This window comes from Tenrec ecaudatus, chromosome 4, assembly GCF_050624435.1.
Source record: "Tenrec ecaudatus isolate mTenEca1 chromosome 4, mTenEca1.hap1, whole genome shotgun sequence".
Taxonomy (NCBI): domain Eukaryota; kingdom Metazoa; phylum Chordata; class Mammalia; order Afrosoricida; family Tenrecidae; genus Tenrec; species Tenrec ecaudatus.
The window spans coordinates 124,573,331-124,598,920 of record NC_134533.1 but is presented as its reverse complement, the minus strand read 5'-3'; the positions used below and the strand labels follow the sequence as shown (position 1 = coordinate 124,598,920).

The 25,590-nt window shown below is 40.7% G+C and overlaps 1 protein-coding gene and 1 pseudogene across 5 annotated transcripts in view; one reads left to right on the top strand and one right to left on the bottom strand.

Moving 5' to 3' along the window:
• MAPK8 (mitogen-activated protein kinase 8) overlaps positions 1–25,590 on the top strand; it is a 115,095-nt gene that overhangs the window by 31,431 nt on the left and 58,074 nt on the right. The window contains exon 3 of one of the 5 annotated variants that reach the window (XM_075546750.1): positions 9,356–9,479. The exons of the other annotated variants lie outside the window; for them this stretch is intronic. The gene's annotated coding sequence lies outside the window, so the exon portion shown is untranslated. The remainder of the gene's footprint in view (positions 1–9,355; positions 9,480–25,590) is intronic. 5 annotated transcript variants of the gene reach the window in all.
• LOC142447102 (developmental pluripotency-associated 5 protein-like) lies at positions 24,381–24,743 on the bottom strand (annotated as a pseudogene).

Genomic DNA, 25,590 nt, shown 5'->3' with positions numbered 1-25,590 from the left:
TCCCGTGTGCATAGGAATTTGTTCATAGTTTTTTTTAAAACTAAAGTCCGGCCCTCCAGCAGTCTGAGGGACCATGAACTGGCCCCCTGTTTAAAAGTTTGAGGTCCCCTGGTCTTTAGTCTCAAATTGATCAAACAGAAAATTGAGATAACACAGATAATTCCTGGCAATTGAACTGCAAAAGTTGGAAACAAATAGGATCTATTGGAACATACAGTGTTGGTGATAGAAATGAAGCTAGGGATTGAATGATAAAATTTTTCAAGGCCAGTAACTTCTTCATTGGATTTACACACACACACACACACACACACACACACACACACACACACACACACATCCCTTTTTTTATTGCTTTTTTAACATCAGTGCTAACGACTAAAGTCATGGATTTTCCCACACAGAATACACAGGGATCAAATTGACTACATCTGTAGAAAGAACGATGGAGAATCTCAGTATCAGCAGCCACAACAAGGCCAGGGTTGTCAGTGGAGTTCCCCTTTCCTCCCAGTCACCCCGTCATAGTCCTAAGAAACGACTACTCTAGTTACTGTCTCTGTAGAGTTACTTAGCCTGTATTTCATATAAAGAAAATCATACAAATCCCTCCTAACAATGACAAATAGCAGAAAAACGTCAAAGAAGACAATAATAAAAACTAGAACAAATTGAGAATAGGCCAAAAGAAAACAAATGGTAAGATATTAAGAGATTACATTTTGACCTAACTATATGTACATTAATTTACTTTTAGATGCACTGTGAGAGACAAAGGCTTCTTTGGTTAATGGTCAGAGGGAATTCAATGGAGGCCTAATTCCAGTGGGGTTTTTCCAAATGAATTTGGGGCTTTCACTGCTTCTCTAAATCAGGTGCTTAGAATTTAAGCTCTAATACACTCCATTCGTCTGATCTTGGGTTTTATTATGGATAACCCTTAAGTAAATTCCTCTGTTTTCATGAAATATAACACTAGCTGTTACTATGTACAACCCTGTGGAATTAACTGACACTTCACTTAGATGGTTGCTTGTTTTAGGACAAGCTTGTAAGACCCTAGACGCTATCCTTTCTGAGAGCCATATACCGTCTGCTTTCTTGGTGACATTTTGCTATTGCACCTCTATCTTCATTGATCCCTTTTGAGGGTAAGTATTAAGCAGGGCCATATCATAAGAACTGATTGTTTTTAGATTAGGGTTTACAGTTATGTGCCAGCTCAAAATCAATTCATATATAATCTCCATGGGGCCTTTGGTAATTTTAATAATAGTGTTAAACTGGCTACTGGTATAGTATTTAGGATACTATGGAGATGGGGGAATGTTCATATAGTGAAATGTTTTTTAGATTAAACTAAATGGGGTGTACTCTTATACATATTAAAAACTTAAGTGACTGATCTTTTCTATGAAAACATAGAGTGTTAGACACAGGGCACAATGTTCTGTAACAGTCATTCACTACAACAGAGCCATTTCTGCAGAAATGTCATGTCTTAAAAAACTGAAAATATGAAAGTGGCAAATTTATGGTAGTCTTAAATTGCATCTTATTGGCAACCTCAGAAGCAAGAGGCTTAAACCATAGTACAATAACCTCCAACTCCACCACTTTAGGGTAGCAATCTCTCCTTAGGCAATACAGCTTTAACTCCAAATGTGTCTATTAGTTCCTTTAATGTGAAACAGGTTCACTGAGAGGGTTTTTATGAAAAATAATTTTATTGATATAAAATTCACATCATATACTTCCATAGTTAAGTCTCTTTTATAAAGGAGTTCTCTGTATGTGTCACAATCAATTCTAGTGTACCCTCCCTCCTCCCATATTCATTATATGCTCCCTAATTCACCCCCCTTCTCTCTTCCATCCCAATAAACTATTACATCAGTAATTGTCTCTATGCATCTGCTCTTTTGATGCTTCATAAACTGGAAAACATAACCAACACAAAGCAAAAACAAAACAAAAAATATGAAGTAAGAAAAGACCACCAGGAACATGAAAATAAGCCAGAGAGAAAATTTCTGTCTTGAAAGACATGAGAAATATTTAAACTTAAAGCAAATTCAAGTTGGATCAAGAGGAATGTCAACTGACCAGACAACATATTATACCATAGTCCCATCCACCATAAGCTCAAGTCTACAATAATCCCTGTTCTCATCCCTAGTCTAGGGCCAGGGGGAATCTGCCAGAGGCTTTGTTTTAGGCTGGGTTGACTAGAGAAACAATTTTAGTGACATTCATATGTATGTATAAGAAAGAGCTTTATGTCAAGAACTAATTGTATATAAGGAAAACATCCCAGCCCAGGCTATAAGTCCCTCTTCGGCCTCATGAAACCATGTGCAATGATACTGAATGCGGGAATGTCACAGACCAGTGGATGTAATGGTGGTGGATGCTTCTCCATGGTTCTGGCAGATACCAGCGTGGTTCACCAGCAGGAAGGTGAAGGCAGAGAATGGAGGTTCCCACGACCCTCCTTATGAGAAGGCCACATCCACAAGGAGTCACACCATCAGGCTGTGACCTGATTGATAGGCTAGATTCCACCCTTGTACTTTCATACATCAAGTTGGCATGAAATTATGTTAACTACCACAGGCTTGATCAGACTAGGTACTCTGCAGATGGATTTTGGGCTCCTACTGTCCTCTATAGTCTTCTGTATATATTGGGTGCTCTGCTGATACGTTTCCCTTTACATTTGGATTTTATTATTTGTTATTTTTGGATCACACAGGCTGGTACGCTTCTTCCATGTTGACTTAGTTGATTCCTCATATAGAGGGCTGCTTGTTTGTGTGTAAGTCTTTAAGTTCCCAGACAAAATTGCAGTTGAGATCTGGGCACCATACTTTGCTGTAACACCCTATCTTCAGTGATCCCTTCAGGAAGGCGAGTATTGAACAGGGGCATGTTATACAAACTAACTGTTCTTAGATTGGGGCTAGAGTTAAGTAGGAGCCCAGAACATATCTGCTTCTTCGTGGGTAATGTACGACTTTGGTTTACTTTAGTGGCCTTATTATTTTATGGTTAAAAAATAAATCAATTATGTCCCTTGGCTGTAAGGGGATTTCATTGATAACATCCATAATTTATCCAATGGCATAGAATTTAAGATAACTTTTAAAAAGGAAGTTATACAAGTTTAGTCCAGCTGCAAAACCACAATCAATGAGTTATTGCTTTGTACAGATTGAGCTCTGTTTACATTGATCATGGGGGTTGGTACCAAGAGAAAATTTCTTATATCATTCCTTACAATCACAAATCTTTGCCTATCAGATTTATATGTTATTTAATGTAAGGTCAGCTATAAGATAAGTAATTGGTGGTTCTGTGTCCCTTTCATTGGTTGCCTACTAAGCCAGAGAGCCTAACCAAAGTCCAGTGACTGCCAGTTCCACAGTCTTGGGGTGACTGTCATTTGTTTCTTCTCTTATCAGGGATTTTCAGTAGTAACCCCAAGAGCTTCAAGTAATTTTGAGGGAGGCCCAGTTTGTTCAGTGTAGTTTTCATGTCGAGTTTGTCTGGTAGGGCCTATGGGAGATGCCATGTTCCCTCTATGGCTGCGGTTTTCAACCTGTGGCTCACAACCCCACAGGGGTCACTTAAGACCATCAGAAAACATGTTTCCGATGGCCTTAGGAACCAAGACACTGCTCATCTGTCTTCAGGCGAGTCACCCACATACAGATACATGCAAGTACCTGACATGATGCCATCATCGTGATGGTTCACATACACCCCGTACAAATACAGGTGTATGTGACAGGGTTGGTGCCTTAATGTACTTATGTGGACCAGTCACACGTGTAGAGAACAGCTACTGTGTAGAGAGCAGCTACTGTGTTGAAAGCAGCAGTATTAGAGGTAAAATGACACTTCATGAATTATAAATACTGGGTAAATGTAAAATTATGTACTGTAAAGTCATCAACTGCAAAAAAACCCAAACCTGCACCATGGAAACTTAATCTGGATGATTGGTCTTTTTTATTAAGCTGAGGTTGATGTGAATACTGTCCCTTGTGGTAGTGACAGGTATGTAAAAAAAAAAACAACAGAAAGGTAAAGCATAGAAAACTTTAATTAACTGTATTGACTGAACTATGCCATGTATTATCTTTTGTATTATTAGAGCTATTGTTTTATATTATTCATTAGCAAACCATCGTATGATATTGAATCATGTAGAAAAGAACATTAAGAAAAGAAAATATAGTGAGGATTTTTTTCTTTTTTTTTTTAAACAATTTATTAGGGGCTCATACAACTCTTATCACAGTTCATACATATACATACATCAATTATATAAAGCACATCTGTACATTCTTTTCCCTAATCATTTTCTTTTTTTTTCTCCTCTTTTTTACATTTTATTAGGGACTCATACAACTCTTATCACAATCCATACATATACATACATCAATTGTATAAAGCACATCCATACATTCCCTGCCCCAATCATTCTCAAAGCATTTGCTCTCCACTTAAGCCCTTTGCATCAGGTCCTCTTTTTTTTCCCCTCCCTCCCCGCTCCCCCCTTCCACCCCGCTCCCCCCTCCCTCATGTGCCCTTGGTAATTTATACATCGTTATTTTGTCATATCTTGCCCTATCCGGAGTCTCCCTTCCCCCCTTCTCTGCCGTTCATCTCCCAGGGAGGAGGTCACATGCGGATCCTTGTAATCAGTTCCCCCTTTCCAACCCACTCACCTTCCACTCTCCCAGCATCGCCCCTCATACCCTTGGTCCTGAAGGTATCATCCACCCTGGATTCCCTGTGCCTCCAGCCCTCATATGTACCAGTGTACAACCTCTGCCCTATCCAGTCCTGCAAGGTAGAATTCGGATCATGGTAGTTGGGGGGAGGAAGCATCCAGGATCTGGGGGGAAAGCTGTGTTCTTCATCGGTACTACCTCGCACCCTGATTGACCCTCTCCTCTCCTAAACCCCTCTATGAGGGGATCTCCATTGGTCGACACTTGGGCCTTGCGTCTCCACTCTGCACGAGGATTTTTTATAGTATGGTTTTACTCAATAATTACAGCAGGAATTGAGAATGTGACGTTTTGTCAGCTGAATCCATGAAGCCGGACAAACGAAAACACCATTTTGATGGCAAGTATCCGAGCTTTGCCAGCAAGAATACCAAATGTTTTAGAAGCAAAGCTGATGGAGTCAAGAAAGCCAGACTTGACACTGATGGAAAGTACCACAAACAAAATGTAGCAGCTGTTAAAGCTTCATATTTGGTGGCACTAGGATGGCCAGAGCTATGAAACCTCACACCATTGCTGATGATTTACTGTTGCCAGTGGCCAAAGACATTGTTCAAGTTATTATTGGAGACGAATTTGTTACGGAATTAAGTGCAATTTCCTCATCTAAGGACACTGTCTGCAGAAGAATAGATGACATGTCTGCTGATATTCTCGATCAGGTAATCTAGGAAATGAAATCTGCTCCACATCCAATATTTAACAACTAGCTTGATGAATCTACAGGCATTGCAAACTTTTCAGTTACTGGTTTACATGAGGTATATTAATGATGGCAACTTCAAAGATGAGTTTCTTTTTTGCAAACCTCTTGAAATGACAACTACTGCACATGATGTATTTGACATAGTTGGTTCATTTCTTCAAAAACATAAGATCTCTTGGGAAAAGGTTTGTCGTGTTTGCACAGATGGTGGTTCAGCTATGCTAGGATGTCGAACTGGATCTGAACGTTTGATACTGACTGAGTCACCACAAGTCATCGGAACCTGTTGTATGATTCATCGGCAATTATTAGCAATGAAAATGCTGCCACGAGAATTATAAGAGCTAATGAAAAATGTCCTAAGTTCCATCTGCTTTGTAAATGTGAGCACTTTAAACAGATTTTGCAATTGTGCAATGAATTGGGTGCGCGGAACAATGCTCTGCTATTTCACACTGAATGAGATGGTTGTCGAGAGGAAAAGTTTTACGACGTGTTTTTGAGGTTCGTGATGAACTCAAAACGTTTTTTTTATCAGAAAGCAAGACCGCAGTTCAAAGCACTTTTCAGCGATAAAAGTGAACTGTAGAAAATAGCTTACTTGGTTGACATCTTTGCTATCTTGAATTAAATTTATCACTTCAAGGACCAAATGCAACATACCTCGATTTGTCTGAAAAGATTCGATCATTCCAAAGGAAACCAGCTTTGGCAAAAAAAAAAAAAAGGATGAAAATAAAATTTACATGTTGCCTACCTTATCTGCTTTCTTTGAGGAACATGACATTGAACCAGACAAAAGTATTACGATGATGATTTCTGTGAAAGAACACTTGTACATGCTTGCAGATAAAATTTCTTCACACTTTCCAAAGTTACCTGACACCCCATTTGCCCTTGCCAGAGCCTGTTCACAGCCAAAGTTGAAGATGTTCCTGAGACAGTACAAGAGTTCACTGAACTTATTAACAGCGATGCAGTGAGAACTGATTTCTCTACAATGCCAGTTGCAAAATTCTGGATCAAGTGTTTGTAGTCATATCCTGTTCTGGTTGAGACTGTGTTGATCATCCTTCTTCCGTTTCCAACAGCATATCTTTGTGAAACAGGGCTTTGCAGCTTGTTGGTTATCAAGTCTAAATACAGAAGTAGACTTGTTGTGGAAGATGGTCTTCGTTGTGCTTTTGCAAAGACTGCCTCGAGAATTTCTGATCTGGTGAGAAAGAAGCTATCTCAACCTTCACACTGACATTGGCTTTTTACACATATTGTCACAAATGTAGCAATGTAGTTTGCTGTTGTTATTTTAAGACTATTACCCATGCTACACCATGCTTCAAGACATTTTTATTTGTAATTAGAAATAAATATTTCAAAATATATTATTATATATTGTTTTTGTGATTAATCAGTGTTTTAATTATGCTCAATTTGTAACAGTGAAAATACACCCTGCATAATAGATAATTATATTATGATTCATAACAGTAGCAAATTACAGTTATGAAGTGTCAACGAAAATCATTTTATGGTTGGGGGGTCACCACAACATGAGGAACTGTATGAAAGGGTAGTGGCATAAGGAAGGTTGAGAATCACTGCTCTACGGCCAGAGTCTGGAGGTTATCTTTGTGCATAATCCATGGCATGGCTCACCAAGGGTTGGGTAGAAACTCATTCAAAAGCGTCTGACGAGGAATATAGTAAATGTTAATTCTCCCCTTGGGTTTTCTGTCTTTATTGTTGCGTGTCTCTTTCCCATGTAAGCCTGCTCCTCCCCAACGAAAGTACAAGTGCCTCCTGTGAAATCTAGATGCACCCTTCCCCTGGTCTTAACTGGACTTTCCAGTAAGGTTCCTTTCTCATTCCTGTATGGTGTCTTTGATTTGTCACATCCTCGTCTCAGTGTTGTATGGCATCAAATGAATGGTAGTCTTTCTTTTCCCCCTTTTGAAAGGATTGACCCCAGCCGCTATGAGGTCTCCTCTTTCAAGGTTGTTCTTATGAATTGCGTATAAGGGAGGTGATATGTGGCCACTTAGAGGGTTTTTTCTATTCAGATTATTCTGATTTGGCCTTTGTAGTGTGCCGTATGCTTTGAGAAGATGACTATACAGTTGAGATCACCTTTAGCATTTGGCTTGTTTCGCCAACAACTGACAAGAAAATCGCTTAACCATGCATGGTTAGCCATATAGTACAAGGTGGATTCTCCAACTTAGGAGCATTTTCTCCCAGGACAAGTTACAGTACCTTCCCTTTCGCCCAACAGAAGTGAGATCATCTTTGAGACGGACACATCTTCTCTTTCCTTCTTATTATGAATCTCCACCAGAGTGTATGAATACTAGTCTATGAGTGCTCACCGAATAAGGGTGATCTTAAGACACTGCAGGAGAACGACGGGACTGTATACTCCCATAAAGAGTTATGGTCTTGGAAACTCTCAGGTGCAGACTATGCTGTTCTGTAGGGTCAATTTGAATTGGCATTGAATCTATGGCAGGAAACTTGGTTTTTGGTCTGGTAGGGCTTTGACATGTGGAATAAACTCTTGGTTTACTCCCATTCTTCCCCTAATGAGAAGTGAGGCCTCTGCAAAAAGAGTTGTCTTTATAATGTTTATATAAGGGAATGCTAAATGGGTTGGTTACAAGCATTAGACAGTTTTACTGCTCCATTGTCTGGCAGGCTGGATTGAATGACTGCTCTACCTGAGAACCAATGCTTGTCTTTTTATGTTTGACTGACATCCCTCAGCATAATTTTCTCCAGTTCTGACCAGATTGTAAGGTGCTCTGTGGTTTCATCATGATTTTTTAGCAGTGCTTAATATTCCATTGTGTGTATTTTTCAAAGTTTCTTTATTCTTATACTGATGATCTTTTAGTCTGTTTCCAACTTCATATTATTGTGAATAGTGCTGAGGGGGAACATGAGAGTGCATACTTCTATTCCTGTTCTGTCTCTTACTTCATTAGGGTGCATATCCAGCAGAGGTCCTGATGTGTGGGATTCCCACTTGTCTTAAGTAGTACCATATGGCTTTCCACAGTGATTATACATGTTTACAGTCCCACCAGCAGAGTATACGATTTCTAATCTTTGCACAGTATCTCCAGCACTTGTTGTTTCCTATTTAATTAGGTGTTATTGTTGGTGTAAGATGGTACCTCGTCCTTGTTTAGATTTGTATCTCCCAGATAGCTAGTGATTATGAGAATTTTTTCGTGTTGTGGTAGTTATTTCAATGTCTTTTTTGGTGAACTCTGTTGATTTCTCTTTCCCAGATTTTGATTGACTCATTTGTTTGCTTGTTTGTTTTTCTTGTACAAGTATTGCTGTGTTCTTTTGATTAGAGATTCGCCTTTTGTTGTGTCATTACTGATAATTTTTTTTCCCAATGTTTGGGCTCTCTTTCCTTTTGATGAAGTCTTCTGATGCACATATATCTTATTTTCAGTAGGTCCCAGTCATCTATTTTGTTCTGTTTTGTGTTTAATATGCCTGTGCCCTTTAATTGACCCTTAAGTTTGTTCCTGTTTTCTTACTAATGATCTTGACTTTATATATATCTTTGATCCATTTTAAGTTAATTTTTGTCCATGCGGTAAGGTATATGTCCTATTATTCAGCAGACAGATTCAATTTTGCCAGCACCATTTGTTGGAGTTATTCTTTATGTTCCATTTAGTATTTGAGGTAATTATGTGTGAACTTGAAGGTAGAAGGAGTGGAGTCTAGCCTGTGGGCATCATCATGAGGATTCTGTGAACTTCCTTGTCTTCCAGTTAGTCTAGCTTGTGGGCATCATCATGAGGATTCTGTGAATTTCCTTGTCTTCCAGTGACAAGCCATGTGGAGCCACTCTGACTGAGACTTGAGAGATGCTTCCACTGCCAGTGGATCCTCAAGACTTTGCACCCACTGGCCTGTGATCTTCCTGCATTTTGCGTCATTGCATGTGCTGAGTGAGTCTGAAGAGGAATTTATTGACTGGTATCGGATTTAGGGCCTTGATCTGGACTGGACTACGATGTTTTCGTAATATAAATTGTTCTTTGATATAAAGCTCTTTCTTACATATATATGAGTGTCTCTGAAGTTGTTTCTCTAATCAACCCAGACTAACACAGGATTTTTTTTTTTGGCAATTGTCAAAGATCAGTTGCCTCCAGGTGAATGAATTTATTTTTGGATGTTCATTACATTGGTCTAAGTATCCACTCTTGTGTCAGTGCTTGGCTGTTTTCACGACTGTGGCTGTATATTAGATTTTGAGGTTGGGTAGTGCAAAGTCTAGTATTTTGTTACTCTCAAGGAGTTTCTTGCTTATCTTGGGTTTCTCTATCTCTTTAAGAAGTTAGTAAACCTATTCAATCTTTATGTTGAGCAAATACCCAAGAATCTGGACTATATGAAGTAGAACTGAGCATCAGGATTGGAAGAAGACCCATCATCTGCAAATTCATATGGAACAATCTTATTTGCTGGAAGCAAAGAGGACTTGAAGTATGTACTCATGAAGATCAAGGACTACAGCCTTGCCTAATACCCTCAAAGATAGCCCAGTTCAGAAAATCAGAAAGTAACAAGTGTTAGAGGGGCTGTGGTTAGGTAGGAACTCTGGACCACTACTGGTGAACCTGTAGGTATGTACAACCACTATGGGAATCAATTTGGTGATATCTAAAACAGATGGAATCAAGCTACCATACAACCCAGCAATGCCCCTACTGGGGATATAGCCAGAAGAGGCAAGAAATAAACCACAGCCAGACATCTATGCTCCAATGCTCATCACGGCACAGTTCAGAATTTCAAGGAGTTAGAAATAATCCAAATTTCCATCAGTGGATGGATGGATCAAAAAACTGTTACATATATACAATGGAGTACTATACATCCCTGAAAAGCAGTGATGAATGCATGAAGCCCATCGCCACATGGGAAGAACTGGAGGAGATTTTGTTAAGCGAAGTACGTCAAGCACAAAAGGAGAAGCACAATATGAGTCCTCTGAAATAAGCTTTAAAAATGCAAAAAGGGCATAGGAGAAAAGCTACTATATACATACATTCATGGAGTAAGGTCCAGGTACTTTGGCAGGGGCCAGACCCAATGCAGGGATACATATGGCAGCCAACTGCAAAGGAGGGGAAAAGAAAGAGGTGGGGGGGGGGAGACATGAGTAGTGGGAGAACAGGGAATAAACCCACCTAAGGTGAGGGTTGTGTTTCTATCTCCACAGTAGAGGGAGAAAGGGACCAGACTTCAACCTGGTGGGCCAAGATGTGAATGCAACATACCGGCATGCAGTTGTGAACCAGTAGAGAGGTCTGTGGGGCCAGCCCCAATCCCAACTATGTGGACACTCCCTCCACCTCGTCACCCCCCCAAGAAGAATACACTTCAGAGGACAGCACTGAAGCTACAACTCAGGGAGAGGGACACATCGGATCAGAGCACACAGGAGCAAATGAAGCGGGAAAGAGAGAGTGGAACTCATCCTGACCCACCAAGTCCTGAGGATAATATTCCTGCTGATCAGCCAATGCAAAGAGAGAATCATAAGGCCAGGCTCACCATGAGACACAATGTCCCTCACTGACCCATAGCACTATGGGAGACAACTGGAGACACTGTGGGAAATGTGACCAATCTGACCCCCACTACACCACACTCGGGTGAGGGAGCAGCAAAGCAATGAAGTTCTTAGCGAATACCAAAAATAGGCTTTGGGGCTAGGGTGTGGCACCCCATCAGACTTGATTGGAAAACACTCCTAAAAGTCAACAAACAGGTACAGAGCTATTTATAGGCTTTTCTTTTTTCCTTTTTTGGTTGTGGTTGTTTTGTTCTTTGTTTTCTTTTGCTATTTTTTTGGTCTTGTTTTTGCGCTTATTTTTGTCTCTGCATATCTATTTCGTTAAGATAGGAGAGATGAACAATCTGGAGGAGAAAACAATGGGACTGATGGTTCTGGGGTATATGGGAAAAGGGGATGTGGGGGGGAAGAGGAGAGGGGTTGTCAATAAACCCAGGAACAAGGGAACAACAATTGATCTAAAATCGATGACAAGGAGTGCGTAGGATGCCTGGTGGTGCTTGATCAAGGGCGATGCAGCTGAGAGGAATTACTGAAACCTGAATAAAGTCTAAACATGATAGTGGGGCAAGAGGAAAGTAAAAGGAAATAGAGTAAAGAACTAGGAGGCAAAGGACATGATAGAGGTGTAAATACAGGCATGTACATATGTAAATGTATTTATATATAATGATAGGGAAATAGATCTATGTACATATACTTATAATAATCTGGCATTCTTTGATGCTCACCTTCCTGACACGATCACTGAAGACAAAATGGGTACATAAGCAAGTGTGGTGAAGAAAGCTGATGGTGCCCAGCTATCAAAAGGTATAGTGTCTGGGATTCTAAAGACTTGAAGATAAAGAAGTGACCATCCAGCTGAGAAGCAACAAAATCCATATGGAAGCACACCAGCTTGTGTGATCTGAGGTGTCAGTGGGATCAGATATCAGGTATCAAAGACTCAGGACAAAGAAATCAATGTGGGTGAGGGGGAGCATGGAGTGGAGACCCAAAGTCCATCTTCAGACAATTGGACATCCCCTTACAGAAGGGTCACAAGGAAGAGACAGGCCACTCAGGGTGCATGCAGTATAGTACCGACGAAACATACAGCTTTCCTCTAGTTCTTTAATGCTTCCTCCCTCCCATTTTCGTGACCCCAATTCTACCTTACAAATCCGGTTATACCAGAGCATGTATACTGACTGATACAGATAAGAGCTTGCAACACAAGGAATCGAGGATAGATAACCCCCTGAGGACAAATAATGAGAGTAGCCATACCAGGAAGGGAAGGAGATGATGGGGGGCGGGGGGGGGGGAGAAAGGGAAAACCGATCACTATGATCTACATATAACCCCTTTCCAGGGAGAATGAACAACAGAAGGGAGACATCGGTCAGTGTAAGACATGATTTTTTTTTTTTATACTATCATGAGGGAGGGAAGAGGGTGGGGAAGGGTGAAAAATGAGCTGATACCAAGGACTCAAGTAGAAATTTTTTTGAAAATGATGGGAACATATGTATAAATGTGCTTGACATAATGCATTAATGTATGGATTGCGATAAGGGCTGTAATAGTCCCCCATAAAATGATTTTTTTTTTAAAAAAGACTACAGCTTTCAGTATACAGCTCAATTTATAGAAAACCCAAATCAGTAAAACTGGACTAAAAGATAGCATTATGATAAATGGAGAGAAAAGATTGATATTATCAAGGATTTCATTTTACTTGGATCCACAATGGATGCTTATGGAAGCAGCAGTCTCACTATATTTCTCAAAACGACTTATTACAATGAAATAGACATTTCCACATCTTTTCAAGCTTTGGGATTGTGAACAATGGTACAATTTCATTTGAAATTAATTTTTTCCATGTTTGGAGCAAGCATATTTGATTAAAGAAAGGTGTTTGTCATGGAATTATTTTTCTAACACAATTCTTTTACCATTCTTTTCATAATCACTGTGGTAGTTACATAGTCTTGTGTCAACTTGAGGGTTTTAATTATGAAAGGGTGGCATCTAGCCTGTCAATGAGGGCACAGCCTGATGATGATGGCTCCTTGTGGGCATGGCCTTCTCATGAGGATTCGAGGAACTTCCTCTCTGTTTTCTCTGGAGTCTGTTTCACCTTCATGTGAAGGAGATAGAAAGCTGGAGACCCACGCCAGCATTGAGATGCTTCCACTGCCACTGGATCCACAAGACTTTTCACCCACCAGCCTGTGAATTTCCTGCACTCAGCATCATTGGATGTGCTGCAGGAGTCTAAAGAGGAATATATGAACTAGGATCGGACATAATGGACTTAAGAATTTGTTTTAGACTGGGCAGGGATCTTTTGTCAATATACAATTACTTTTTAATATAAAGCTCTTTCTTATACATATATGAATGTCCCTGGATTTTTTTTCTCTAGTCAGCTTAATCTAACACAATGATGTTGGCAGGATGGAATTAGTAGCAATGTCTTTTTGTAGAACTAACTTATGAGCTAATTATTAGGACAAAATAATTCTCTGTGAGATACACCTGAGATGCCAACCACCAATTGGTAGCATGGTTTTAGAATGTGCCTCTGGTGGTTGTTGAATGTAGTCAGCATTATCTTCTCTTGTAAGCCTGGAGATTTTATTCATATGAATTGGCAAAAATTAGTATTTGAAAAAGACAGCCATTAAAATATTTCTGTAGGCATGAATTTGCATATCTAATACAAATGCATCATTTTATTCTGTTTTTCATATTCTTTTTCTAAACAAAATTTAACATTATGATTTGGGTGAAGATTTACAGAATTAAATCATCAGTTTTACAATGATTCATATACATCGTGTATCATCACATTCATTGCAATCCTAGCCATGTAACATTATCCATTCCCCTTCCCCTTTTTGCTTCTTGTTGTTATTCCTCTTTCTTAACTTTATTCTTTTGAAAATGATGCCCCCTTGATCCCAAAGGTCAGTTATTCTAAGATTTGTAGACATCAAGAGTTATCACCTTTATAGACCTATTGTTTGGCTGGAAATTGAGCCACAAGGGAAAGTTTATTTCCAAACCCAAAGAGTTACCAATAACCATAGTCTCAGATGGAGACCGTAGTCTCTAATAGATTTTTGAGTTTTTTTCTACATCTTTCTCTCACTCTACCCAGGACTGTCTAATGTGATTCCTTTCAAAACAGTTGGTAGTTGCTGCTGACCATCATCTGGTTATTCTTATCTCAAGGTCGTGGAAACCTTGTTTTTGTGAGCTTATACTCTGTTAGACTAATTGTGTCGTTGTTCTTTAGCTTTTATCATTCTTCCTTTCTCTGGATTAGGAGAGACTTAAGAGTTACACCTCAGACAGCCATTAGCTTTTAGGAGCTTAATCACTGCTCACCAGAGTAGGCTGTAGACCAGATGTTCTCAAACTACGGCTCACGGGTCACATGTGGCCCACCGAGGACATTTATTCCGCCTGCCGGGTATTTTTGCCCCGTTTGTTCTTTTTTTTTAACTTCAAAATAAGATATGTGCGGTGTGCATAGGAATTTGTTCAGGTCTGAGGGACAGTGAACTGGCCCCCTGTTTAACAAGTGTGAGGACCTCTGCTGTAGACTGCGGACCAAGATAGGCCATTTGAACTTCTTGTTCCCCAACGCTCTGACCCTCAGCTCATCGGCCCAGCAATTTATTTGAAAAATTGTATTATCTTTTAAATACTTAGGGAAATGGTATATTCTTATAAATTAGGTACCTTCTGAATTTATTGGTATTGAGAAAAATGGTGTTGCTATTTAGTCACTAGTAGTAATCTGGGTACAGTTGAGTGACTTAGAGCTAACTTTTTACTATTTTGAAATTTTTGCCAATTGGTATACAAAGCAATTTTAGAATCTTGGACACTAAACACCTTGCCATATTGCTAATTGCAACTCATAACAACCCTGTACATTTTCTTTTAGGATTTTGTAAGTCTTTGTGGGAGCAGAAAGCCTCATCTTTCTTCCTGGGAGTGACCTGTGGGTTTGAGCCACTTATTGTTTAGAAGCCCAAAACTTATCCATCAGGGTTTATTTAATGCCATGATATCAATTTGTACTGTAAAATACCAAAGTATGGTATTATGGTAACATCATTATACTTGAGTTCTTTTACTTAAATTATGTTATTTCAAAGTTAGCACGAATCTTGTCCATAGTTTACTGTTAAGCACAATGCTACAAAGTCCTCAGATATTTAATAAGTAAGTTGAATGTCTGAAACAAGTCTAGAAAAAAGTTCCGAGGCTTAATAATTGTGATTGTCACTATTTATCATTGTCTTCGAAGGGCTCAAACCCATCACTGCAGGAGAAAAGACTTTGAAGCAGTCTACAAAGCCCTTGGAGATTTCTGTTTTGTTCTGTAGGTTCACTATAAGTTGGAATATACTTGCCAGTACACAACAGTCTTTTTCTGGAAGCTAAGAAACACTATGTGGGGTCACCATGAGTTAATATAAAACCATTTTAACTACACATATACACAATCCCAAATTAATTATTCTTGTTATTAGATGCCATCAGCTTGGTTCCAACTCATAAAGACCCTATGTACATTGGAATGAAACACTACCCAGTTCTGTACCATCCTTAAAATTGTTCTTATGCTTGATCCCATATGTCAAATTTGTATTCTTAAGAAATTATAAAATAATTGTCTTCAATAATGTGCACTGAATAAGAATAGGATAAAGTTCTGAGAAATTTTTTGGTCAGTGCTTGTGACAGCAGCAACAGAAGCATAGTCAGGCTGTCTCGCAGTTTTTAAGTCCTCTGGTAGGAACACTGTTCATAAGACTTGTCATAGAAAAACTTTAAGTCCAAAATTATGCTCTGCTTTCATATCAGTAAATAGGGACTTACTACTGAAGATAAACAATGACTGTTCAACTAATTTAGATTACTTACCCAAGTTTCTTCTCTGCTTGCATGTACTTTCTGAGTCTTTGTTGTAAAGCATATGAGTAGTGAGTCTGTGTAAGTCACCATCTTTGCCAGATGTTTGAGCAATTAATTTGGATAGATACACACGTAATGCCATTGAGTTGATTTCAAGCCATAGCAACCCTAATACAACAGGATAGAACTGCCCCAAGACTGTAATTCCTTGTGTTAGTAGGAAGCCAGTCATTCTCTCATGGAGCAATTTGTGGTGGCGAACTGCTGACCTTGCAGTTAGCAGCCCAATGTGTAACCACTATACCACCAGGGATCCTTGGATAGAAACAAAAAAGGTGAATATATTTCATGAAAGGGGAAGGAAAAGGAGCAGATCGAATGCATGGGGATTTGGGGGGATGGGAAATTAGCCATGTTAGTTTGAGTGTAGAGTTCTTACCAGTGTACTAGTGATTGAAAGTTTGGCCTTTTTTTAAGTGACTGCTATACACAGAGCTCTCAATTTTTAGGATATTAGCTGCTTGTCAAAGATGCATCCCACAGCAGTTTTTTTGGCTTAGATTGGTCCTTTACCTAGTGGTTTTATCACTTGGTTTATAACTGATTGGACTAGGGCTGACCTGAGACCCAAGGACAAGCATCTATTATTGGCAGATTAGTGGCTTACAAGGTGACTGTAAGGTTTTAGAAACCAGGGAAGAGATATGAAAGACAAGAGTATTAGTTAAGTTTTATTGAGGGATAATGGGAGTTACAGGAATCAAAGGGAATGAGATAAATGTAATTAGGATAGTCAAGGGAGGTTGGAGTTGAGTGAAAGAAATGGAGACACCTAGGTATAGGGGCTACAAGAACCCAAGTTTTAAAGAAAAGTATGTTTTACAGTAGAGTTTGGTGAAGAAGGAGTTAACAGGGTCTCTGCTTGCTACAGTCACTGCAGCTCTGATTGCAGAGAACCAGCTGGTGAGGAAGGAGCTGGCAGATACAAGTGGAGTAAGGTACTAACAGAGAGAGAGAGAGAGAGAGAGAGAGAGAGAGAGAGAGAGAGAGAGAGAGAGAGAGAGAGAGAGAGAGAGAGAGAGACAGACAGAGAGAGAGAGACAGAGAGAGAGAGAGAGAGCACTATTTTAGAGGGCCCACAGAGCAGGAGTAAAGAACAGCAAGAGAGTGAACAAAGTAGCCCAAGAGCAGTAAGAGAGAGAACAAAGACTCATTTTGGGTATTTAAGTCTTTTGGTGGATGTCTATATAACTCAGTGGTTCTCAACCTTCCTAATGCTGTGACCCTTTAATACAGTACCTCATGTGGTGGTGACCCCCAACCATACAATTTTTTTCATTGCTGCTGTTTCATAACTGTAATTTTGCTACTGTTATGAATGGTAATGTAACTCTGATATGCAGGATATATTTTCATTGTTGCACATTGAACATAATTAAACATAAGTATAGTAGTGATTAATCACAAAGCAATATGTAATTTTATATTGTGAAATATTTATGTGTTTTCTGATGGTCTTAGGCAACCCCTGTGAAAGGGTCATTCGGCCCCAAAGGGGTCGCCATCCACAGGTTGAGAACTGTTGACATAATTCTTTTAGATAGGGTCCTTGTGCATCTTTCTGGTTGGATTCTTCTGCACCCATAGGTGGACAGTCACATCTGCAGGCTGAGAAGACGTTTTTCCTCGTGACTGTGCAAAGAGATAGGGAGCATGGATTTGTTTGTAAACAAATAACAGCATTAAAGCTGGTGGGAAACTTCCAACCGTCTTGCTGTTTGATCCTATAATGACCTTGTATGAAAACTATACAAACAAATAATGAGTACTTAATTTTTTCAATTCACTCTTTACCCTCCCTTTTTCTTCCTCAGAATTACTCCTTGAGAGAATGATAGGCAATTCAAAATGGAAACTTAAAATCTGGCTACTTTGTGTTCATTTTTTCTTTCTACTCCTTTTGTATGCCTATTATTACTGGGCCGTGTTCTAGGACATGCTGATTTATTCTTGGCCAGAATAAACTTCATGCTTTCACAAGGTTAGCATTTTCCATGGAGGGGTAATACGCATATTATCATGCTAATAGTGGTATTTGCTATGACGAAAAATGAGGATGGGGGATTGTGAATTGAGAGGACCATTTTAGATAAGCTAGTGGAGCAAAGCATCTTTGAGGAGAGGATACATTGATGTGGTAAAAGCCAGAAGTTAGATGGAAGTATTACATGTTCAGAGTGCTATGTGGTGTGCCTATAGCCTCAAGAACAGATGTAGAGCTAGAGAGGTTCTGAGTGACCACAGTGACAGGGGTTATTGCCTAGATCCCCCGAATCCATGAAACCTAAGCCCTGTGACTGCTTAAGAAGTGGGGTGGGGCCCACAGCTCATCTTCTCTGGCTTCAGTGGGAAGGAGAATCTAATTCCATACCACCCCAAGGCCGACTGCCATGAGGCAGTGGTCACACATACCTTCACCCTCCATTCTGCTTTTCCCTGTTTTAACACCAGCCATCTCTCCCACAGCACTCTTAACTCCTTTGCTGGGTTTTATATGTAAGTGGCTATATAAACTCAGGCAGTACTAATAATTATGGGCTTTGTTAAGGAACATAATAGGTTATAATCCCTCCTCTCAGCCATATTGATAGGCATGTACCTCTCTAGTACTTGGACTCAACTAAGTCGTTCTGTGGGCCACGAAGCCTGCCATTCTGCTTCAGGGTCTTGGTGCTACTTAGGAGAAAAAAGTCAGCCTGTAGAATTTCAAATAAGCCTTTTAGCCAAGATTTTGTTTCTTATTTAGACATCACAGAAATAAACCTTCTTACCAGATCCTAATAGACTCTCCTTTTGTCTGCTAAAAAGTAGCACTAGTGAGAATAATCAGAACAACTTATTAAATATTATGTTACTTTTAAATGATTACTCTTTGAAGAAATTTTTAGCTATTATTAAATTCTAACTGTAGAACCTAAGCAATTTGGATTTTTGTGACTATAGAGACAACAATCCTTCCTTCCCCCAGTAAAAAAAGGAAAGTAAATCTACACAAGTAAATATGCAGCAAGGTAGTTTCTGTGAGAATTTAGATTTAAGATGGTTTGAATAGAAAGCTTCCTGAAGATCTTATTTTAGTTTCTGATGAATGATAAAAATTGAAAATATACACAAGAGAATGGAAATTCTTTCATGAAAGCTGAAAGAAATTGAGCAAAGCAGATGTCTGAGGATTTTTGAGGAATGACCAGTTAGCTATGTTGGCATGGTAGAGTTCTTGCTAGAGGGATGCCGTTGATTGTTGTTAGGTGTCATATAGTTGTTTCCAACTCATAGTGACACTACGTAGAACAGAGTGAAACACTGCCTGGTCCATGGGAGGCAATTGAAAATTCAGTGCTTAGAATCAAGTGCACCTTAGGCCTCAAAGATAATCTTGATTCTTTAACACTTTCAAAAAGCCTTTTGTAGAAGATTTGCTCAGTGAAAACTTAATTTTATTTCTTGATGGCTACTTCCATGGGTGTTGATTGTGAATCTAAGTAAGATAATTTCCATCCTTTTCTGTTTATCATGATGTATCCTACTGGTCCATTTGTGCGGATCTTTATTTCCTTTATATTGAGGTGTAATCCACACCGAAATCTATATTCTTTATCTCCATCCATAAGTGCTTCAAGTCCTCTTTGCTTCCAACAAACAATGTTGTTAGCTTTCTTTTTATTAAATACTTTTATTGGAGGCTCTTACATCTCTTATCACAATTCATACATTCATCCAGTGTGTCAAGCACATTTGCACATATGCCGCCATCATCATTTTCAAAGCATTCTCTTCCCACTTAAGCCCCTGATATGAGCCCCTGATATCAGCTACCCATTTTCCCCCTATCCTACCCCATACACCTTCCCTCATGAACCCTTGGTAAGTTACAGATGATTATTTCCATATCTTACATAGTTCGCCATTGCCCCTCACTTTTCCATTATTTGTCCCACTGGGAAAGGATTCTAGATTGATAACCTTGTGATCAATTCCCTCTTTCTGCCCCCACTATCCCCTAAGCCTACTGGTATCTCAACTTTCGTTGTTGACCCTGAGGAGTTTATTTTTCCTGGGTTACCTGTGTTGCAGGCTTTATCTATCCTGGATTCCTTATAGCAATGTGCATGCTCTGGTTTGTAAGGTAGAACTGAGGTCATGATAGTAGGGGGAAGGAAACACTAAAGAACTAGAGGAAAGTTGTGTGTTTCATTGGTGCTTTAGTCCACCCTGACTGGCTCATCTCTTCCCTCTGACCCCTCTGTGACGGGCTGTCCATTGTCTACAGATGGGCATTGGGTCTCCACTCAATGCCCTCCACCCCCAATTGACCTTGGGTATGGTATTGTTCTGGGTCTTAGATGTCTGATACCTGATTCCATCGACACCTCATGATCACCTGGGCTGGTGTCTTCTTCGATGTGGGCTTTGTTGCTTCTTGGCTCGATGGCTGCTTATGCTGTATCTTTTGATAGCCGGGAACCTTTCTTCACCACATTTCCTTATGCACCCATTTTGTCTTCAGTGATCGTGCCAGGAAGGTGAGAATCACAAAATACCAGATTGTTAGAACAAAGTGTTCTTGTGTTAAGGGAGTACTTGAGGCTAGACCCAATGTCCATCTTCAACCTTAATCTTTTGCATATAGATATGAGAACATAATTTTATATGTATGTATGTATATTTAAATATGTACATGCCTGTATTTAGGCCTCTATAAATGTCCTTTTCCTTCTGATTCTTTCCTCTATTTCCTGTTACTTTCCTCTTGTCCCACCATCATGTTGTACCTTCATTCTGGTTTAGCAATTCTTCTCTGCTACATTGTCCTTGATTCAGCCCCACTAGGCATCCTACTAACTTTCTTCCATTGAATATAGTTCATTTCTTGTTCCCTTGTCCCTAGGTTGGTTATCCCCACCCCTTCCTGTCTCCCACCTCCCATTCTCTCATATCCACCTGGAACCATTGGTCCTGTTCTTTGTATCTCCAAATTATTAATCCCGCCTACCTTATCTAAATACACATGCAGATACATTGATAAGTGCAAAAGCCTGGAAAAACCAAATAACACAACAAAGGAAGTCAAAATCAACAAAAAACCACTTAAAATAAAAACAAAATAATAACAAAAAGGAAGCCACTGAAAAAATGGAAAAGCCTATAAAGAGTTCAAGGTCTGTTTGTTGGCCTTTATGGGTGTTTTCCAGTTGAGTCTAATGGGGTGCCACACTGTGTCGCCAAAGTCTATTTTTGGTATTCCACCGGGGTTTCATCACTCTGGTCCATCTGCTGCTCTATTATGTATCTTGTGACTTCTTGGGATTCAGTCTGGCTGGTGTTCTTTCAGCCTTCTGAATGGTTGCCTGATACTTATTTATTAAGCTGAGGAAGTTTACCTCTAAGAATTCCCTCGCTATTTTCGCTGTCGACTTCTTTGTTGTGTCATGAACTGGTAGTCCAATTATTCTAATATTGTTTCTCTTCATAGCATCAGACATTGCTTTCAGATTTTCTTCATCTCCAGTTGTCTTATATGACTGCTTTTCCTATTTGTTAAGGTCTGCTTAGTTGTCCTCTATGTCACTTGTGCCATTCTTTGCCTCAAGTCTGTTGGCAAAGTCTGTTAATTTGCTACTGGATCTCTATTTAGGTCTTGTATTTTCCTTTGGTGTGTTGCTTTTATCTCCTCTATCATATTATCCTTTTTCTGTATTGCTTCCCTCATATTCTGTATGACTTCAAGCAGCATTCTGAAAATTTCTTTCTGTGGCAGGTCAAGGTCTGCTTCTTCTATGCATGTTGTTAGGTTCTTAACTTCTTCCAGCCTTGTCTTTTCTTTCTCCTGCTTTTTCATTGAAGCTCTTGGGACTGGTTGCTCTTTTTGTTGCTTTAGAGGAGCCCGGTGCCATCTTTCAGAGTTGAATAGCACTGGGCTCTCTCTTGGACTCTTATGAGTGCTTCTGTGAACTACCTGCAGGTAGCTGCACGGGGAGGGGGGGCGGGGTCAGGCTACCGCTGTATCTTCCTGAGGTTTCACTACTCTAGCCAACCAGTATTCTATTATTTGGAATGTGAGTGGGATAGTCCTCTCATGGGATGCTGGTCGGGTGGTTGTGGGACTGACCACAATGATGGCATTTCACTGGCTGATCTTTCAGTAAGCTGTAGTGGGCTTGGGGGGCCTTGGGTGATGTGTTGTTTCCCTCTGAAACTGGAGTGCCACAGAGGAGGGTGCTCTACACCCTCATTGGTGTAGAGCACCCTGGATAGCAGGTAGAATTACCCTAGTAGGAGAGATCACCATGGAGGTTAGGCAGATGTTCCTGCAGCAACATGGAACACCACAGAAAGTGGACAAGAGCTCCCCTAATCACTTGTAGGGCCTTGGGGTTTAGGCGGGAATTCCCCCAGCTATTTGAAGGGGAGATAACCCAGCTGCTAGGGGTATGGTGGAAGACGGGCATAATTTTCCCTGCTTCTTGTAAAGCCAAGTGTGGGTAGGAGCTCCTTCAATTGGCCGTCAGAGTTTCCCTAGGCGGAGGGGAGTGGCTTGGAGGCCGGCAGTGGCTTGTGAAAGAGAGGGACAAGAGAAAAAAAGATGAGAGCAAAAATAAACTAACACACACAATATGCAAAGTAAAAACAGGGTCAAAAAATGAAAACAACAAAAAACTGAATCTGCTGAAACTGGCAGGAAAGAGAGAAGAGATAGAAGAGGAAAAAAGAGAAAAGATGAAGAAAAGAAAGAGAAGAAAAAAATCCATACAGAGATAGCTGAGCCTCGTGCCATGTCATGTGTAGCACTTTCATGAGGTATACAGCACTGTCATGGGCACAGGCTGGAGCTATCCTCACTGGGTGGGTGGAGTTGCCCTAGGCAGAGTGTAGGGGGCTGGAAACCAGCAGTGGCATGTGAAAGGAAAGAAGGAGGAGAGAAACAGGAAAAAAATAAAAGAGAAGAAAGAGAAAGAAGGGGAAAAACACAACTGTACTCGCTTAGATTTTGTTAGAAAAGAGAAGAAAGAGTAGAAAAAATAGAGAGTAAGGAGATAGCTGCTCACCTGAACGTTGGGCTGGAGAGTTTTAAACCCTGTCCGAAGGTGGCAGGTTGTTGTGCCCTTTTAGTGTAGGGTCCCACCAGCCCTGGGCGGAATTGCCCTAGTTGGCAAGATCACAGTAGAGGCCAGACTGAGGTCTCCTCAACTGCGTGGGGCACTGTAGAGGGCTGTCATAACTACCTTGTGTGGTGTGCATGGCTCCCACAGACGGCAGGTTGGAGTTCCCCCTGCTATTTAGGTGGCGTTGCCCTAGGTGGAGGGTAGTGACCCGCATGCCAGCAGTGGTGTATGAAAGGAGAGAAGAGGAAAAAGATAAAAAGAAAAAAAACAAAACTGGGCCTGTTGAGACTGACTGTGGTGGGAGAGAGAATACAGAGAGAAGAAAAAGAATAGTAAGTAAGGAGATAACTGAGGCTTCATCACCTGACTGTGGAGCTATAGGAGTTCCAAACCTGCCTTAGGGTAGCAGGGTGGTGTTTGCACTTGGTGTAGGGTCCCATAGATGCTGGGCGGAATTTCCCTCGAAGGCAAGATCACAGCAGATGCCAGGCAGCGGTTCCCAAAGCAGGGTTGAGTGCTGGAGATTGCCTGCTGCAGTGCTGTATACAGCACAAGGCAGCAATACTAGCGATCTCCATTGCTGCCTTGAGCTGTATACAGCACTGCAGCAGGAAGTAGGAGTTCCATCAGCCTCGTGTGGGGCCCCATTTGACAGGCAGGTGGTCCCCCAGGCACAGGGAGGACAGGCTGTGTGTAGGATCACTGAGGGTGGACAGTAGCTCCCCCTGTTGGGCTTGTGAAGTTGTTCTAGCTTGTGTCAAGACTGCTGATTCCCTAATACCTCAGGTTTTTATTTTTTAATTAGGTTATTCTGAAACAGAGACTTGCACCATGGGGTCTTTGTTATATTAAAAGCCTCTAGGCGCTGTAGCCTACTTCTGACATTCCTTAGCTGGAGCTCCCTTATTACACTAATGTATGGTAAAAGACTTGCTCTACCAGTTGTCTTGGAGTTAAGCAGTGAGCCTGGGATTTTCAGTTTTTACTGAGAAAATATTTTTTCTCTTTTTTTTAAAAGAAATTATTTTATTTAGGCCTTTAATTGAAACCTTAGAAACAAGTGTTCATTGCAGAATTCATAGGCAAAGACATACCCCCAAATCATTGTTCTCCTCCAACTTGTTAGGTCAGATCCACTAAGCTCAGAGCACACTGTACTCTTCTATACAGGTGGACTAGGAACTGGCTTCACTGAATCCAAGGTCTAGTTCGAGAGCTTTCATGGCTTCCGAAAGTTTCAGCATTCCTCGCTCTTCTCGCTGGCGGTGCCACTGGGGCAGAGATTCGAGCATCCACTTAGCCCGTAACTTGTGCAAATAGGAGCCACAGATGACAACCTTGGTCAAGTTCGAGGATTCCAGAAACTTTAGCTCAAGCATAGTCTTGCTCACTCGCTCCAGGCACAGGATTCGAGATCCATTAGGGCCAAATATGGCTACCAGCTGCCACGTCGGAGCCTAAAACACCTTGGGATCTCTTAAATCGTCAGGAGACTTGATCCACAGTGGGATATCTTTCCGCTCTGGGCGCGCTCCCATCTCGAGTTCCTCGACACCCACAAAGTGGGAGAAAGCCAGCACTGACTGCCCTCTCTTTTTTTATATTGGGCTTCTGGGATGCACTGATTTTGGGGATGTCACACTGACTCCCAGAGGAGGAGATCTAGCTTATCAGCAGTGATTTTCTTCTTTGCCAACTGGAACTGAATTTGCTCACTGGAGTATGTCAGGTAAATTTCCTGCCGTCTTTTCAATTGCTCCAAACTATGGCTACCCGCTAACCCCAATTCCCAGCCTATGAGGTGGGGAGCGCTAGTGTGGAGTCCTGTGGTTCATTTTCTGAGGTTCTTTTCTGGGATTATGTTCCCTTGGGCGTCTGCTTGGGGACATCGCTGCTCACTACCAAACTAGGGCGCTGGTACCTCCTCTGTCAGAACCTATGAGCCCAGCACACCGAGCCTAGAGCGAGTATAGTGTGTTCTTGGTTCGCTTTGTGAGTTAAAATCCCAAAAAGCAGGGTTCAGGACAGACCCTAGTACTCTGATTCTTATTTAAGGACTCTACCTCCCAGACTCCTTCACCTCCCAATTTTCTGGTCCAGCGGCAGGAGCTCTGGGCAGGTAAATCCAACTGGATGCCATCTTCCTGTTAGCTTTCTTTCAGTTCAATGATACTATGATATTTTTCATGTGGTGCACCTCCTTTGATTATTTGTACAGCCTACAGATGTAATTAGTATGGTTAACTCTTCACGGGAGTAGAATGCACTTTCTCCCAAGGAACAACTAATGGTTTTGAACTACCAAACTTGCATATCACAGCGTAATGCAGAACTACTATACCACTATTTTGTCCATAGAAACCCTTAAATCCTGGATTTCAATAT